Source organism: Somniosus microcephalus, chromosome 3 (assembly GCF_052327205.1).
Source record: "Somniosus microcephalus isolate GS21.2 chromosome 3, FLI_Smic_1.0, whole genome shotgun sequence".
Classification (NCBI taxonomy): domain Eukaryota; kingdom Metazoa; phylum Chordata; class Chondrichthyes; order Squaliformes; family Somniosidae; genus Somniosus; species Somniosus microcephalus.
Genome location: NC_140989.1, coordinates 78,109,400 through 78,127,576, shown reverse-complemented (window position 1 = coordinate 78,127,576; position 18,177 = coordinate 78,109,400). Strand labels below are relative to the sequence as shown.

Sequence of the window (18,177 nt, the reverse complement as noted above, 5' to 3'; positions counted from 1 at the left end):
GGAGAATGCCGAGCAGCAGTTAAAAATTGCCCTGTATTTTTACCTCTGACCGTATTTCAAACTCAGACTGATGGGATAAAAGTCTCTTCTGTTTGCTGACTGTAAGGACCCAAAATTAAATTAACTTTAACGAAAACCAAACACTGCAGATGCTGCAAATCTGAAATAAAAACAAAATATGCTGCCACAGCACTGAAACAGCTTTTTATCAAAATCACAACTACATCCTATGTGACTGACCGTGGTAAACTATCCCTCTGCATCCTTCTCGACCTGTCTGAAGCCTTTGACCCAGTTGACCACACCATCCTCCTCCAACGCCTCTCCTCCGTCGTCCAGCTGGGTGGGACTACACAGTTGGTTCCATTCCTATCTATCCAGTCATAGCCAGAGAATCAGCCTCTGGAGTCCCTCAAGGATCTATCTTTGGCCCCCTCCTATTTCTCATCTTGTTCTGAATTCGCTAGATGTTCGAAAGATCAAACAAATAGGTTTGCAATTTTTCCTTTTGGGGTTCAAATGTAAGTTTGGTCTGAACAAACACACAGGCAACAGATTTCGCGTACAAAGATTTATCTTTAATAATTGCTTAACAAACACCATTCGTTATTTAAAGTACAATTCCAAAATATAAGACTCGCAACTTATATTGATATTACCCGAGGATTTGGGTCCGAGGTGATCAATCTCTGTCCAAACCTCTATGTAGGGTTTCTGTCCCCAGGTCACTGCTGTCGAGTGTTGCTCCTAGGTTCCTCGCTCTCTGGGGTTTTCCCTCCTGGTTTATACGATTCTAAAATCTGTCCCATCTCTTTGGCTACACATTTGTTCCTTTTTCCCTGCGCCCTGATGATTAGTTTATCCAATTCTACAACCTGTCCCATCTCCTTGATTAGTTTGCGTCTTACTTCATTTAACTGGCGTCTGTAGTGACCTTGCCCGTGTCTGACGAGGTTACCTATGAGCCCTCTGTTCAGAACATTCCATGGCTGATGCTGAACTTCTGCATTATTTACCCACTATCTCTTACACATGGTGACTCCTTCATTTTATTTCAGTTTTTTTAAAATTTAGACACTACTTCTTCCATTTCCACATTCCTCCCTTTGATCATTTATTATTTGACCAAATGATTTGATCACCATAAAGCTGTTTACCATCGTTGGGTGGGGGGGGGGGGGTGTCCTTTGTTCTTTGTAAAGCCTGATACGCTTCCATTGATTCCACTCGAACCTTCAGCCTTTTCTCTAGTCTTTTCATGCTTACCCAGGTGAAGCATAGGCATATGAACACCAGCATGATCATAATTACAGTCAGGTGGGACACGAGTCTCACCCAGGGGTGTATGTTCACATTTTTGCCCAATTCCAAAGGTCGCCCCACCAAGTATTGATTTTGATTTGTTTAATCTTTTGGTCAATGTCCTGGGTATTCATTTCCACCCTTTCGTAGATTTCATGAACAAGATCAAGCTTATGTCTAATTTCCATTATATGTTCTTCCTCTAGCTGGATGTTGATGTCGATTTTTGTGAAATATTTTGTCAAGCGATTTTTCAGGTCTATTGACACATTAAGATTAACTGTTGCATGCCTCTGGATGTTGTTAATTTCCTATTGTCATCGGTATCGGGGGGTGCATGCAGAAAGTTGGGTTTTGGATAGGGCAGTCCTTATTCCCATAATGGTAACTAACTTCAGTGGTGGTAAAACAATATGTTCCGTCACCCATATAAGCGCTTCGAGTGATAGGTTTGTGAACCGCGTTCTCCATGATCAAAGAGCAATTTATGGCCGTATTTCCCTTAAATCCGCATCGCGCGCTGCGGGTCGGGTAAATTTTTTATGGGCATATTATTGTTCTTTCCGTAGTGGCACATTATCCCAATGCAGTTCCTAATAGCGTACCGTTCTGCTTCACAGCATATGGCCTCATTCCTGCCATGGCCACCCATACTCCTTTTTGTATAGTGCCTATGGTTTGGACCTCCAATAAAGGCACCCCTTCCTGACGTCCTATCATGGGGACTCCTATCACCATCCCTACAGCAGTACTTCCACGGGGGGCCAGTACATTCCTCGTTGAACCATACCCTGCTGAGTTTCAGTAGTTCACAGTCACTGATAGTAGCAGGAACATTCTGCTTTATCAGACCCCGGATTTGAGTATTGTTGATCCAAGTGGGGGGTGCTTCACGTTTTGCCAGCATTAAGTTTTCTCTCGGCTGGTCCAGCATCCAATTGCCATATGTCATGCACAGTGTTTATTGTTGGGTTCCGTTCGCCGCTTTTTTGGCCGTGTTAATAAGTTGATTAATAGTCCGTGCATGTCCTTCCAAGACCTTTCTTCACCTGTTGTGTTTGGATCCCTATAATTTCCTGTCCTGCCTGTGACACTTGTCTTTGATTATTATTCAGTTCCTCCAATAATGTTTTGACTTGCTGGGTTAAGGTTTTAACCTTGGAGTTCAAATTAGTTATATCTAGAATATTTACAGTGGCCATTCCTGCTCCATAGACTGTCCCTGCATCATTCAGTAACTCTCTCTTCCTCCTTTTCCTAGCTGTCTTTGTTTCATTTCCCTGCTTCCCTCCTATCTCTCCCTTGAGCAACATCAAAGTCAAGCCCTGTTACAATCTTTTGGTTCCCTCCGGGCACCAATTGGGCAATCGTACATCGATTATATTCAGTACTATAGGTATTAATTCATATTGTATATTATCAAACAATTTTGGTCATGTTTCTTAATATTACTCCTCCCTTGGGTCCCGGCTCGTGTTCGGGGCAGTCCCAAACTGGAACCGGGGTTGTAGGGATCGGGGTGGTGGTCTGAACAATGAGTGGGGTAGTAGGTGTCTGTAATACCTGAACCACTAGCTTTCCTTGGTGTTTACATGAGCATGTTGGTTTTAAGCTCTTCTGTGGATTACCGATTAGGTTTCTTACAGTTGAATTGCTGCTACATCCCACCCTAATCTGTAAGGAGGTGCTTGTCTTGCTTATGTTGCAACACAGTTGTTTATCTATCTTCGTACAATTCATCTCATACTCTGAACCAAAAGGATTTGCTTCCGATAGAACCCTATGGGTGCCCCTGTGTTCTGCATAGCCATCCATACTATAGCCTTAACATCTTTTCCCGTACAAGCAATACACACAAAGTTCAGTTGAGTTTCAGTTGCCGTCTCATAGCAGGGTTTTTCCTTGGCTGCTGCAACTGCAGTCGTTGTTGCCATTGGTAGGTGCGTGAAAACCTGCATTGTTGTCTTGGGCACAGTTCTGACTGTTTCTTCTGTCTGCGGTAATAGTTACATCTGAGTTCTCGGCGAGGATGATACAACCAAACACCAGACCACAGTACCCCAGAAGGGTGGGTACTGGGATTTCCATGTGCAATAATCAGTTACCTAGAAAGAAAAAGAAAGATCAGGGTAGCAACTGCTCTTATTTACAGTTCTATCTTTTCTGATACCCGACGCAACCGTTTGGGTCGTCCTGGACTGGGCGGGGGTAGAGGATGGTTTCTAGCCCAGTTGACGGGTTGGATTAAAGACGGGGTTCAAGGGGGGGCCACCCTAGAAGATTCCAAAAACAACCTCTGTAATCCCTGGGCAAGGTCTTCAGCCGGATCCCAATTCAGTGCTGGACCCCGTTTCCCCCTCTGACTCTTCTGGGTCTGAGCCAGGCCTATTCATGTTTGCCGGTTCGCGAGCCCCTGGCGCAGGGAGGCCGGCGGTGGCTGGGCCTTCAGTATCATCCTCCCCCGCGTCCAACATGACATGGTGCATATGGAAGGAGCCCATTTTCCCAAAGGGTTTCAACTGATTAATATAATCGGGGTGCATTACTACGTAGGCAATGGCACTTAATTCGGCTATTTGTGCTCCTTTTGTGTCCTTCCAATTTTATAGGGGTCTGTTCCAGAACTCTTTTCCCATCCTCAGTCATAGTTACCACCCCAAATCCGGTACATTGTTGTCCATTAACCACAGTTGATGAAATCCACATAGACGTGGGTTTTGATTTTCTGGTCACCGTCACCCTCCCTAAATTTTGTCTGAAAGGGGCCATCAAGGTCACTTGATGACAAAATTTTACATTCGTGCAGGTCTCCTGGGTACAGCATGTTTTGCGCTAAGTTTGTTAATTTAGGCTGATATTTAACATTGATATCCCTCCCTTGTAGGAGTAGTGTCCATCTGGCTTTTCGTTGTGAATTGACCGAGCCATCTTTAAGGTTACCATCCATAAGCATTTTAATAGGCGTGTGAGTGGTTAGGATAATCAAAGGGTTAAGTCCGACGATTGGAGAGAATTTGTGCACAGCCCAAAACACAGAGTAAATTTTTCTCACCGGGTGGGAACTCTAAGGGTCAGAACTCTAGAAGCGTAACCAACAGACTGGAGCTTCCCAGAGCGTTCCTGTAATAATACCGCTGATAGGCCGGCCTCACAAGCTGCAGTCTCCAGATAAAAACTCAGACATGTCGGTGCTGCGTAGTGAAGGGGCTTGGGTCAAGGCTAATTTTAGCTGGTTAAAGGAATCCGTATGTTGTTGGGACCATTCCCATGCCACTCCCTTCTTTAGTAAGTTATATAAGGGTTTTCCAGTAAAGAGTGGTCCTCAATGTGGTCCCGGCAATATCCGGTGATCCCTAAAAGGGACCGGAGAGATTTTACATCTGTGAGGGTAGGCAACTTGGAGGCGGACATTTTTTGCTCTTCTGTTACCTCCCTCAGTCCCTCTGTGACTTGCATTCCCAAGTAATGCACTGACTGTTTCGCAATCTGCGCCTTTTTAGGGTTCACCTTTACCCCAATCTTGAGGAGGGTTTTAAATAGTTCCTGTAACAGGACCTTATGTTCCTCCATGGTGTCAGTTTGGAGGAGGATATCGCCTACGTATTGAACGAGTGCTGAGGGCTGGGAAAATCCTTTCAAACTATTTGCCAGTATGTTTGAGAATATTGAGGGGCTGTTGTGGAAACCTTGAGGTAACCGGGTTCAAGTGTATTGCTGTCCCTTGTGAGTAAAAGCAAATTTGTACTGGCATTCTTTTGTTAAGGGTATGGACCAAAATCCATTACTGATGTCCAGGACAGTAAAGATTTTCGCAGTTGGGGAAAGTTTTGAAGCAGTCTCTGGGGCAGTGGCAACAGTGGGTGCCACGGAAGGCGTAACCTTATTCAAGGTTCGGTAATCTATAGTCATTCTCCAGGACTTAGCGGGTTTTTGAACGGGCCAAATAGGTGAGTTATTGGTAGAAGCAATGGCCTGGAGCACGCCTTGATTCAAGGGACTGTGAATAATATTGTCTAAGTCCTTTTCTGCCTCTACGGGAATTTTATACTGCTTATGGGGCGGGGGATCAGGTCCCATGATTGAGACCGGTCCTGACATCCGCCCACACTCGTGTTTGTGGGTGGCAAAAACATTTGCATTTTGGGTTAAAATATTCTGTATTTCCAGGTCGTCTGTTATGGTAGAAGGAACAAAAGTAAAAGTTTTCATGTAGCATACGCGCACGTCATACGTCCCCATGGGTATTAACCAGTCAACACAAGTTTCTCACATTCTCCAAATACATCGGTTTGCTGGGTTGTAAGCCAAATTATATATTCTCATGAAGTCAATACCAATTATTACCCATTCCCCCTGCATCTGTGGCACCGACAGGCAGGCATGCTTAAATTTGAAACTTCCCAATTGAATCTCCAATGTCTTAGTGATTGTAGCGGTCTACCCATGACCGGTAAAGCTGCTAAGGAGAATTTCTTGATTAGTTAAGTCGTTGTGCAAGAGAGGGTGCTGGTTTCCCAGACACGTTCTGGATCTGCCTGTGTCCCATTAAAAATGTGGTATCGCGACCTCCTACGACACCTGAGACTATCGGCCGTCCATGATTGTCATATCCTGCCTTGCACACGACCTCCGAGGTCGGACCCCGTCATTGTTGGCCCCCGGGCTCAAGTGTCGGTTGCTCATGGAAGGGTGCCATTCGCCCGGAGCATCCCACAGCGCCGGACCGGTTACTTTTAGGCGCCTGACACTCCCTTTGCCAATGTCCCGTCTTTCCGCAGTTATAACAGGGTCCCCTTAGTGGTCCATATCCCCTATCTCCCTGGTTTGCTACCGGATACCTTGGAGCTCTCTCAGTCCGCCATGCCGGCGGGTAATTTCTATCTGGACCTGAATGGAAAGCGTGGATTTGATCTTTTGGTTGGGGAGAGGATTGATTTTGATCATCCTGCCAAGCCCTCGTCATACGCCTTAAGATCCAGGCCTCGTTATGAGTGTCGTCGGTTGGGTCAAAGAACTTGCATGCCCTTTTACCGGAATCGGAGGCATGGGAAATGAGGGACTTAAACCAGGTGGCACGAGGACCATCATCCAGATCGTCGCGGTTCAATGTTCCCATCAGGTTACAGAAAACCACCCACAAGCGTTCCGCATAAGCGCGGGGGTGTTCTTTGTCACCCTGTTTAAAGTTTGCTAGTTCCATAACGGGATCCTTGCTGTTAACTCCTGCCGCCTCCTTAATGGCAATCCACATTTCAACTATGGTGCCCTGCCCTGTTCTCTGTTTGGGGCATGGCCCCGAATATAACAGGTCCCAAACACAAAGTCACTAGTTTCTTCAGCTCTCCCTCATCTATTCCCTGAGTCTCAGAGGCCTGGAGAACCGCGGCCTTCCATAATTCAAAATTAATCTTGCCATCGAACTTGGGTACGTTTTTGGCAATATCATTCAATTGGGAGAGTGTAAAAGGGGTGGCATAATTGATGGGTCCGTTGGACACATCGCCTACCGCTTGACCGTTGGTCCTTTCCTGTGTCCAAACAGTGACCATGGGGTTCATGGGTAGTGGTGGCGGCTCCTCTGGGGCAGTAGGACCTTTTATTATTTCTATAGGGTGGCGGGGAATCGTACCATGACGGGTCAGGGGGGCTGTAGTCCCTTTCTCTTGATCGGTCCTTCTCATAGTTCTGGGCCGCCTCGGCCAGACTTGAGTAGCTGATACCTTCTCCGCCTCCATCGGAGAAAGCGCATATTATGCCTCTGTGAGGATAATTGTGACTTTAATACTTCTATTTCTTGACGACAGTGGGTATGATCCGTTTTATCGTATTTTTCCCACTGGTGAGACTGTTGTATGATCTTGAGGGCTGATTTCAAATCCTGACACTTTTCCTCTGGGGCACAGCAGTCCCTTGTGGACTCGCCTAGTTGTTCCTACATACGGTGTAATTTTTGATTACTTGCTTTGACTGCAGTCATACTAGAGGCCATATGGAGAGTGTGCAATCTTTTATCACTACGTAATTCCTCATTTTCCTTTTGCAAATTTTTAACCTGATTCCGGAGCTGGTCTAAATCAGACTGCAATTGGTTTTGGGTCTGACCCTGACTGTGTGTTAATGCTCGCTCGCTCATTAGTTCGGAGTTTCATTTTTCCCTTTTTATTATTGTGCTCAAAGAAGGTCTGACCTCCTTTTGAAACTTGGACCGGCGATCGTCACCACCCAGTCCTTTATATTTTCCTACCATTAACTGGTTAAACTGTTCTTCCCAATCCTGGGAGGTCTCCCCTTTAGACGCGTCATGTTCCACCGTAGTTACTGCTTTAAAACCTTATCCGACTCTAACAGATCTTCCTTATCCGACTCTAACAGATATTGTCCGTCGCTTGTTCAGCCCCTCACTGTGGTATATTTTGTCCAAAACAAAGTTCTAAAGTCCCATCTGGGCTCGCCAATTGCTCCGAATTTACTAGATGTTCAAAAGATCGAACAAATAGGTTCGCAACATTTCCCTTTAGGGTTCAAATGTAAGCTTGGTCTGAACAAACACACAGGCAACAGATTTCGCGTACAAAGATTTATTCTTTAATAAATGCTTAACAAACACCGTTCGTTATTTAAAGTACAATTCCAAAATATAAGACTCACAACTTATATTGATATTACCCAAGGATTTGGGTCTGAGGTGATCAGTCTCTGTCCAAACCTCTATGTAGGGTTTCTGTCCCCAGGTCCCTGCTGTCGAGTGTTGCTCCTAGGTTCCTCGCTCTCTATCTGGGGTTTTCCCTCCTGGTTTATACGATTCTAAAATCTGTCCCATCTCTTTGGCTACACATTTGTTCCTTTTTTCCCTGCGCCCTGATGATTAGTTTATCCTATTCTACAACCTGTCCCATCTCCTTGATTAGTTTGCGTCTTACTTCATTTAACTGGCGTCTGTAGTGACTTCACCCGTGTCTGACGAGGTTACCTATGAGCCCTCTGTTCAGAACATTCCATGGCTGATGCTGAACTTCTGCATTATTTACCCACTATCTCTTGCACATGGTGACTCCTTCATTTTATTTCAGTTTTCTTATTTAGACACTACTTCTTCCATTTCCACATGTCTACATGCAGCCCCTCGGCGACATAATCCGTAAATACAACGTCAAGTTCAACATGTACGCTGAGGACCCCCATCTCTACCTCCCCACCACCTCTCAACCCCTCCACCACCTCTGATTTGTCACATTGTTTGTCCATAATCCAGTATTGGATGAGCAGAAATTTCCTCCAACTAAAAATTGGGAAGACTGAAGCCACTGTCTTCTCTAGTCACCTACTCCTTCCCTCCACCTGGCCACTCTCTGAGGCTGAACTAGACCGTTTTGTAGAGATTAGCCAATTTGTTAATATTAGCTTATATCTGGTCTTGCAAATAATCAGGATCAACTGCAAACCAATATGGTGGGAATACTGTGTTTAATCAGAGTTTAAGACTGAATATAACACACTAGTTATACAGCAAAAACATATGACCATGACGAGCAGCTGGTACCGGTCCCAATCGGACTCACGGCTGCCGTGCGTGAACAGTTCTCTGGCTTACGGCCTTTCTTTCCTCTTGTCTAGAACCTCCAAGAGTGTTAACTTGGGTTAGCATGAGTCCACTCCCAGAAGAGTGGTAGACCAGCCCCACTCTTGTATGGCTCGCCCCTTCACCGTCCCTATCCTCCCTGGTACAACCAGTTCGTACAAGGCTCAGCCTTGTACCCTTTTAATCAGAGCTGTCTGCTCAGCCTGTCGTTCTCCAAACTATCTCCCTTTGATCTAACAGGCTGCTTCATCCTGAGATGATACCTTAACTCCCATAAATTTCTTCTATTCTTTATCTTTTATACTAATTAACTTTTAATTACCTTCGCAAGCAGGTTATTTGTAATGATAGAAGAAATGTAGGCGTTGAGCCTTAGTTGGTCAAATTCGAGAAACATAAACAAAGTCAAAATCCTAACTTGAAAACAGCAGATAGCTAGCTTGGAATCAAGATTGTTTATAACCGTCACAGTGCGGAATGCTATAACATCCGCAGAGAACCAAAACACAAGCAGATTCTAAGCATCTATCTAGTTATTGTAATACTAGTCTGAAGAGACTTTTTGTCTACAGTCATGTAAACACAGTCTTAATTCGCGTCACAATTTCATTCGCATAACCCCATATATTTTGGATACCCTAATTTCTAACAGTTTGCAAACTTGGCGTCCTATTTGACCCAGAGATGCGCTTCAGACTCCATATCCGCGCCATCATCAAGACCGCCTACTTCCACCTCCATAACATCGTCCGACTCCGCCCCTGCCTCAGCTTATCTGCTCCTGAAACCCTCGTCCATGCCTTTGTTACCTCTAGGCTTGACTATTCCAATGCTCTCCTGGCCGGCCTCACACCTTGTGCCCTCCCTAAACTTGAGCTCATCCAAAACTCTGCTGTCCGTATCATAACTCGCACCAATTCCTGTTAATCCATCAGCTCTGTGCTTGCTGACCTACATTGGCTCCCAGTCTGGGAACGCTTCGATTTGTAAAATCTCATCCTTTTCAAATCCCTCCATGGCCTTGTCCCACCCTATTTCTGTAACCTCCAACAGCCCTACAACCCTCAAATCTCTGGGCTCCTCCAATTCTGGCCTCTTGCACATCCTTAATTTTCTTCACTCCACCATTGACGGTCGTGCCTTCAGTTGCCGAGGCCCTAAGCTCTGGAATTCCCTCCTTAAACCTCTTCGCCCCTTTCTCTCCTCATTTAAGATGCTCCTTAAAACTTGTCTCTTTGACCAACCTGTCCTAATATCTCCTTATGTGGCTCGATGTCAAATTTTGTTTGATGACACTCCTTGATGAAGTGCCTTGGGATGTTTTACGACGTTAAAGGCGCTATATAAATCCAAGTTGTTGTTGAAACATTCCAGGTCAGTTAGCATCTTTGAAGAGAGCAGATGAGTTATCATTTCAGATGTGGAGTCTTTGTCAGAATGATATTAATTACTGTTGGGGGAAATATCGGAGCACAAAGCTATCCATAAATTGGCACTAAGTTGCCACTTTTATTCGGTATGAGAAATTAAATTTTTGAATTCGTGCAGTAGGGGTTAAGATGTTTATTGCAGCAGAGCACAATGTTTCAATCCATGCTATATCTGAACTCGGAGTTCTTGACCCTGACACCTGATGCAATAATGAGAAAGATAATCCCATCCTTTTATCAATGTGATAAGCTAACAAATTCACCCCCACTTAAAAAAATGCTTTGCTGTACAAAAGTGTAAGCTTCTTGTGGATATTTTGTAGTTTTTCAGCTAGATTCACAAAGGATTTTACTGCCCTCGTGTGGAAAGGAGAGAGAATTTTGCCAGAGCACTGAAGGTTGGCTGATATGGAATCAGTGCTGTTTATCTCTCTTGATGCAAATTACAGAAAGCAAAGCAGTGGTTTAAACTTCATGTAATATTTTGAGGGAGGCTGTGGAAGTTGGCAAATAAACTGTGACTGTCTAAAAACAGTTTTTTTAGTGAAATTGACTTTGCCTGCACATATCCTGTTGCAAACTAGTCTAAAAATAAAGCTGACCTTTATGACTCCCCTTTCTCCTCTAACTCTAATCTTGATGATCTTGCTAAACAATCTTCCTCTTCTTCCATTCTGTTGTTTCATAATGATGAACATGCATTTTATCTTGCCAAGTCTTTTGGGTTCTGGACACTACAAAGTGGGCTTGATGGTATCACTTCCATTACCCTCAAGATTTATACTTCCTCCCATAACTTGTCCTGTACATTTCTTCTATATCTCGTATTCCTAGTCCAAAGTTTCTTGGAAATTTGCTTGTGTTCACTTTAACCTTAAGAAAAGTGATTGCTCTTGGTCTTCAAGCTACCATCCTATTGCCCTTGCTTTGGTACTTTCTAATGTGATGGAAGCTACTTTTAATTCAAAGTTCTAGCCTAATTCATGATCTCCAGTGTGATTTTTGGCATATCTGTTCCACTGTGAATCTTGTTGCCTATGTTATATGCCTCTGGAAACCTGCTCTTGAACATTTTGGCGAATCATTTGTCATTGACTTGGACATTTCCAAAGTCTTTGATGGGGCTTGGCACCATTCACTTCTAAAGAGGTTACCATCATATGATTTCCCACCAAGTCTTTGTTTAATGGCTATTAAATGTCTTTTCGTATTGCTCCATCTGAATCTTTTTTCCACGAATTCAGCGATTTTCCCAGAGGTCGATTCTCTCTTCTACTTTGCTACTTAGAGTCATAACAGCACAGAAGGCAGCCATTCGGCCCATTGAGTCCAGCCGGCTCTCTGTAGAGCAATCCAGTCAGTCCCATTCCCCTGCTCTATCCCCCTAGCCCTGCAAGTTTATTTCCCTCAAGTGCCTATCCAGTCTACCCTTGAAAACATCGAGTGTCTCCGCTTCCACCACTTCCGTCGACAGTGAAGTTCAGGTCATCACCACTCGCGTAAAAAAAGAAAAAAGTTTTTCCTCGCATCTCCCATGTATCTCCTGGCCAAAACCTTAAATTTGTGTCCCCTAGTCCTTGTACCATCAACTAGTGGGAACAGCCTTTCCCCGTCGAGCCTATCCAAACCCGTCATAATCTTGTACACCTCTATCAAATCACCCCTCAACCTCCTTTGCTCTAATGAAAACATCCAGTTTCTCCAACCTGTCCTTGTAGCTAAGATCCCCCATCCCTGGAACTGTTCTGGTAAATCTCCTCTGCACCCTCTCAAGGACCTTCACATCCTTCCTAAAGTGTGGTGACCGGAACTGGACGGAATACTCTAGTTGTGGCCTAACCAGCACTCTATAAAGGTTCAGCATAACTTCTCTACTTTTGTACTCAATACCTCTATTTATGAAGCCCAAGATCCCATATGCTTTGTTAACCACTCTCAATATGTCCTGCCACCTTCAGGGACCTATACACATTAACCCCCAGGTCCCTCTGTCCCTGCACACTCTTTAAAACTGTGCCATTAAGTGTATATTGCCTCTCCTTGATCCTTCTGCCAAAATGCATCACCTCACACTTCTCTGTATTAAATTCCATCTGCCACTTGTCTGCCCATTCTGCTAGTCTTTCTATGTCCTGTTGCAGTGGATGATATCGTCATCACTGTTTGCCACGCCCCCAAGTTTGGTGTAATCGGCAAATTTAGAAATTCTACTCTGTATAAAGCAGTGGCCCCAGCACTGACCCTTGGGGAACACCACTGTCTACCATCCTCCAGCCTGAAAAACAGCCATTTACCACAACTCGCTGTTTTCTGTCCTTAAGCTAATTCCTTATCCAAGCTGCCACTGGCCCACCTATTCCATGAGCCTCAATTTTGTTAACCCAGCCTTCTGTGTGGTACTTTGTCAAACGCCTTCCAAAATCCATGTAGACAACATCCATTGCATTCCCTTCATTAATCCTCCCTGTTACTTCATCAAAAAATTCAATTAAATTAGTCAAATACGATCTGCCTTTTACAAATCTGTTAGCTCTCCTTAATTAGCTTAAACCTCTCAAGTGCCCGTTAATTTTTTCCTTGATTATTGTTTCTAAAACTTTACCCACCACTGATGTTAAATTGACCGGCCTGTAGTTACTAGGATTGTCCTTGCACCCTTTCTTGAACAATGGTGTCACATTTGCCATTTTCCAATCTTCTGGCACCTCCCCGCATCTAGGGAAGATTAAAAACTATGGCAAGCCCTTCCGCTATCTCCTCCCCCAATTCCCTTAGCAACCTGGGATGCAAACCATCTGGACCAGGCGACTTATGCACTCTAAGCATACCCAGTCTTTCTAGTACATCCTGTCTATCAAATTTCACCCCTTCCATTGCTTTTACCTTTTACACTTCTACCGATATTTTGTCAGCATCCACCTCCTTAGTAAACACGGATACAAGTACTTATTCACATCAATGACCTCCTCCACTTATCACCCAACCTTATCCATTCCTTTGCTGATGATTTCACAATACATTCATCAACTTCTTGAGTTTACACACCCTCAGTGCTCATACTCTTCCATCCTCTCAGTGCAGTGGGCAAAACATTACAACTTGATCGCCTCTATGCCCTTCATCCCTATGTGAATGTTAGGTTTTTCAGGCTGTTGTGGAGACATGAAGTTGCTCTAGGGAACTGAAAAATTGTGCTGCTGTCATACCAGTAATCTTTGAGAACAATAACATTTGTAAAATAATATAATTAAAAGCACGACTTTTTCAAGACCATTTACATGGTGTTCCCAGGGCGCTCACCAACTGCAGTAAAGCGGGAAAGTGGCTGGGCAATCGGTTAAAAGACCTTCAACAATGTTTATTTGAACTGACCAGTAGAACACACTTAAGAGTGATCCAGTGTAAATGATCTCGCCAGTTATTTTCCCCTCCTTTGTGTGTTGGGGGTGGGAGCCTCCCTTTTAGTGTTTTCCCGCAGCAAGCTGGTTGCGATTGTGAACTCCATGGTGTGTGGCATTGCAACCTGGAACCGATGTCCCGGTACTTTGTGTAGCCCCACATGGACTACCATGTTTCTTCTTTTCCAATTATGTGTTTTCTCCTGACGCCAGTGATTCGTTGTTGTGTGTAGTTGCCCAGATCCCAGCAGCCTTCCTGTACTTTGCCTAAGTGGCCATATTTGTTAGGTGTAAACCAACTACCAGATTATTTAACCATGGGGAATCCAGTACTGTCATATATATATATATATATATATATATATATATGTACAACATCAGCTCTTGCTCTTTATAGGGAACGGAATAGCTGGCTGATTGTTTCCCTTCCCTAGCCCAGTGACGCTCCAGCTGAGATCAGTTAACAGTGCAGGTTTTAAGGAAACAAATAAACTTTGTAGCTTGAGATTAATCTAAATGATGCGCTTGTCCGTGGTTCACATCTCATTCAGCTCAGTGCTACTCGTGGTTACTGACAGACTCTTGCTCCTCTGACAATAGGCATGATTGTGAAAATAAGAAGTAGAAATGTGGAAACCAACCAAACTAAAGCCAGCCCTCCAGTCTTGCTTCAAGCCCCTTTTGCATATAAGATTTACCAGCTTTTCAACCAGTTGATTTTCTCTCCCCTCGCCACCATACCCATACTTGCAATGCTGGGCACACCATCACAAATATATTAATAAATGGTTCAAATCAAATATCGGGCATTTAAAAAAATGCCATCAATAGCTTTGTGTTCATTTTAATATATGGACCAATAATGCACGAGAAAATTCGCATGAGTGTGAGTCCAGTTCCAGAGAGATTTTAGTACAGTGAACTAAAATATGGATCCTCTATTTATCCTACTCCCCTTGCTTAGTCTGGTCCATATTACTTACCCAATTGGAGGTGCAAAGCCCAAGTGGCCTGTGAAGGGGACAAAAATCAGATAAGAGAGAGGATAACGAGATGCCTTTCCTACCAGCTATCATTGATCACCTCAAAATGCTTTTCATATAATGAACATCTACTCGCCAATGCTTTGGTGTGATGGAGGTCCCTAATTTCCTTAAGACTAAACTACAAAGGCTTTAGTGATAATGACAGTAAATCCTCAGCAGCCCACTGTTGTAGGGTGCTGGAATATTAAAACCTTGAACTGAAGAGTAGTGGGATTGTGGAATCGTGTTTGAGATTTGTTTCCCTTATCGCACACTTGAGATCTTTTAATCATATTTGGTAGATCTGGAAAGTCCCACGTGGTGGTGAGGTGTCATCCCAGAGAGGAGGACAATCTGAGCACAAGTCAACCTCCAAATGACTGGCTCAAGAGCAGCAGAGGCCTGAGAACAGGCAGGTTATTCATCCCTCACAGGAGTACAGAATATGGCATAAAAGGACCAAAAAAAGGGGAGAGCAAAATGAGAAGAAATAATGAAAAATTTATCTACTAATGGGGGGAGAAATTGGGCACCTTAGTGCCTCCAGGGGGCGCTAACTGAATGCTACCAGCTTTGCGACCGGGCGTGGCAATAGTACTGACGCCCGCAAAATTGAAGTGGAGGTTTGCGGCGGCAGTAACCGCTAGCGCCACGCTCTCCTGTGGCTGGAGATCGTGACGTCATCGGGGTGTGCAGCACCCTGGCTCTGAAATTCACTCTTTTCCCCCTGCCTGAGCGCCTGCCGTTAGCAACGACAGGTAGAGGAGGTGGAATGCAGTTGGATGAGCGCTGGAGGAGCGCTATATAAAGGCGTCCACTTCCAGTTTTTTTTTAGTCGGCAAGAATGCTGCCTTGTCAGTTTGACAAAAGCAAACCGGCGTTTTGAGCAATTTGAGCATTCTCAACTTGAAGAACTATTCTGGCTGAGAAAAATTTATCACTTTCATTTGGGTTACATTTGATGGTGCACTATTTCCATCATTTAATGGGGGCTGTACTGGCACTGGACCTCGCCCTCCAGCGTCACCGTCTGAGGCAGTGAGATAGATTGCAAAATGCGGCCAGAGGGAGGAGGGCCAACAGGAGGCCTTACCCTCCCAGGGTATTCTGGCAGCATTTCTTCTACATCAATCTCACTGAGGAGCAGTGTCTTAGAAGGCTTGGCTTCACCAAGGACATGGTCACAGAGCTCTGCCACCTCCTGCAGCCAGACCTAGAGCACCACGTCTCTCTGGCAGTCAAGGTCACCATGGCCCTCAATTTCTATGCCAGTGGATCTTTCCAGTGTGCAACAGGCGACATATCTAACATATCGCAGTTCGCCATTGCTGCATCTGCGAGGTCACAGATGCTCTCTACAGAAGGAGAAGGGACTACATTTATTTCCCCATGACCAGAGAGAAGCAGCGTGAGCGTGCATGTGGCTTTGCCAGGATAGCGGGCTTCCCCATGGTGCAGGGCGCCATTGACTGCACCCACGTTCCTTTGCGGGCACCTGATAACACTCCTGAGGTATTCCGTATCCGCAAAGGCTACCACTCATTTAATGTGCAGTTGGTGTGCGACCACACACAGCGAATCCTCACCGTCAATGCCCGCTATCCTGGCAGCAGCCACGATGCCTTCATCCTACGCCTGACCGGTGTGCCAGCATCCTTCCAGCCACCACATCAAGCTACAGGATGGCTGGTTGGAGACGAGGGCTAACCGCTCTCTAGCTGGCTCATGACTCCCCTCCGCAACCCCAACACTCGTGCCCAACACTCACAATGAGAGCCATGCTGCCACCAGGAACATCATTGAGCAGATCATCGGAGTGCTCAAGCAATGGTTCTGCTGCCTTGACTGTTCAGGAGGGGCCTTCCATTACTCGGCTGAGCAGGTGTCCCTTTTTGCCGTGATCTGCTGCATGCTGCACAACTTGGCCATCATGAGGGCACAGCCATTGCCACCAGGCATAGCCGCACCACCTCGGGAGGTGGAGGAGGAGGAACAGGAGTATGAACATCAACGACGGAGGAGGCCGTCACTCAATTGGCCTTGTGGTAGGGCGGTCTGTGACCGCCTCATCAGATTTTGGTTCCAATGAATTGGAGGCCACTTCCCGGTTGCTCAGCACGTCCCCCATGTAGGGATCTTTCTTCCCCACTTGGGTTTCAGACTCTAGATTTACGATATAAATGAGAGAAAGAAGATTCACACTGCAACCGATTGTTTGTTTGGTTCCATTTAATACGGTAGTTCCTTTATTAAACACACACATACCGTTCATCAAGTGTAAATCTCTAGCAGTTTCCTTACTCTTCCCTTTAGTTACTTAGACTGTCTTGTGTATACTCACTAACACCGGTCCGGTTGGTCTTCCGTTGGCGAAGTGGTTGTCTGAGATGAATGACTGTTCCCACCTCCTGCTTCTTCTGTCTGTCTAGATTAGCAAGTTATCAGCTGAACCTTGGCTGTTTAAATACAGCTCTTCGCGCGCAAAAGTCAAGTCACGCCCAGAAAGTTCGTTTTGTTCTGTTCCATACGTACATTTACAAAGCCGCCTGCACTTTGTCCTCAGCCGTAATGACTTTACCAGTTCTTATCAGTTGCAGTCCCAGCCGTGATAACTTTATCAGTTCTCAAGTCCTTGTTTCTCAGAAGCTGGTTCCTGGTTATCGCTTCCTTTGCTTGCTTAGCAGGATGATGCAATTAGTCAGATGAACTTGTCTTTCACTCTGGTTCACAGTCAGCACTTTTCCCACCGCTGCTGATCTCTGTTCTTGACCAACTTTCCCATCATTCCGTTGGTCTCGAGGCATAGTCTGAGCCTGTCCTTTTAACTGGGCTGTTAGGCCTCGCTGTAGGGGTAGCGAATTGACTGGAGACTTAAGTCACATTGTAGGCAATTAGGGCCCTTTACCCATCATTCCATCAATTTCTCATTCCATACCACACCCCAAAGCTGAAATGAGAGCCCCAAATCTGCAACATTCCAATAATAAATGTATCCAAATTCAGCAACCACATATATACAGCAACAATCTTAACTAATCACCCTTGTGCACGCCCTTATTTCCTCTCTTTACAGTGCCTTTCTCTAATCTACTGCTCCTACGTAGTGTCTCCCCAGAGGCTGTAGCAGGGCTGGTGGAAGGCTGCTGAGTGTCGGTGCCAGAGACTACAGATGGCTTTACAGGATGCCCTCAACCAGCTCTGGGCCTGAAAGGGCGGCGGCAGTCTGGGCTGGATGACGGGCAGCGACAAGTGCAATGGCGGAATGGCAGTGGTGGGATCAGGAATGTTGTCATCCTGAGAGGACAGCAGCTTCCTGCTTCACTGACCCACCGCCATTCCCCTGGGGCAGCACCTCAGCATCCCTACCAATCTGCTGGAGCACCGATTGGTGGCTTGCTGCGACACCGTGAGATTTCCGGTGGATTGTGGTGGACCCAGCGATG

General features: G+C 45.3%; 1 protein-coding gene across 5 annotated transcripts in view; it reads left to right on the top strand.

Annotated features, from left to right (window-relative positions):
• rps6kc1 (ribosomal protein S6 kinase B1) overlaps positions 1 to 18,177 on the top strand; it is a 174,146-nt gene that overhangs the window by 39,359 nt on the left and 116,610 nt on the right. The window lies entirely within an intron of this gene.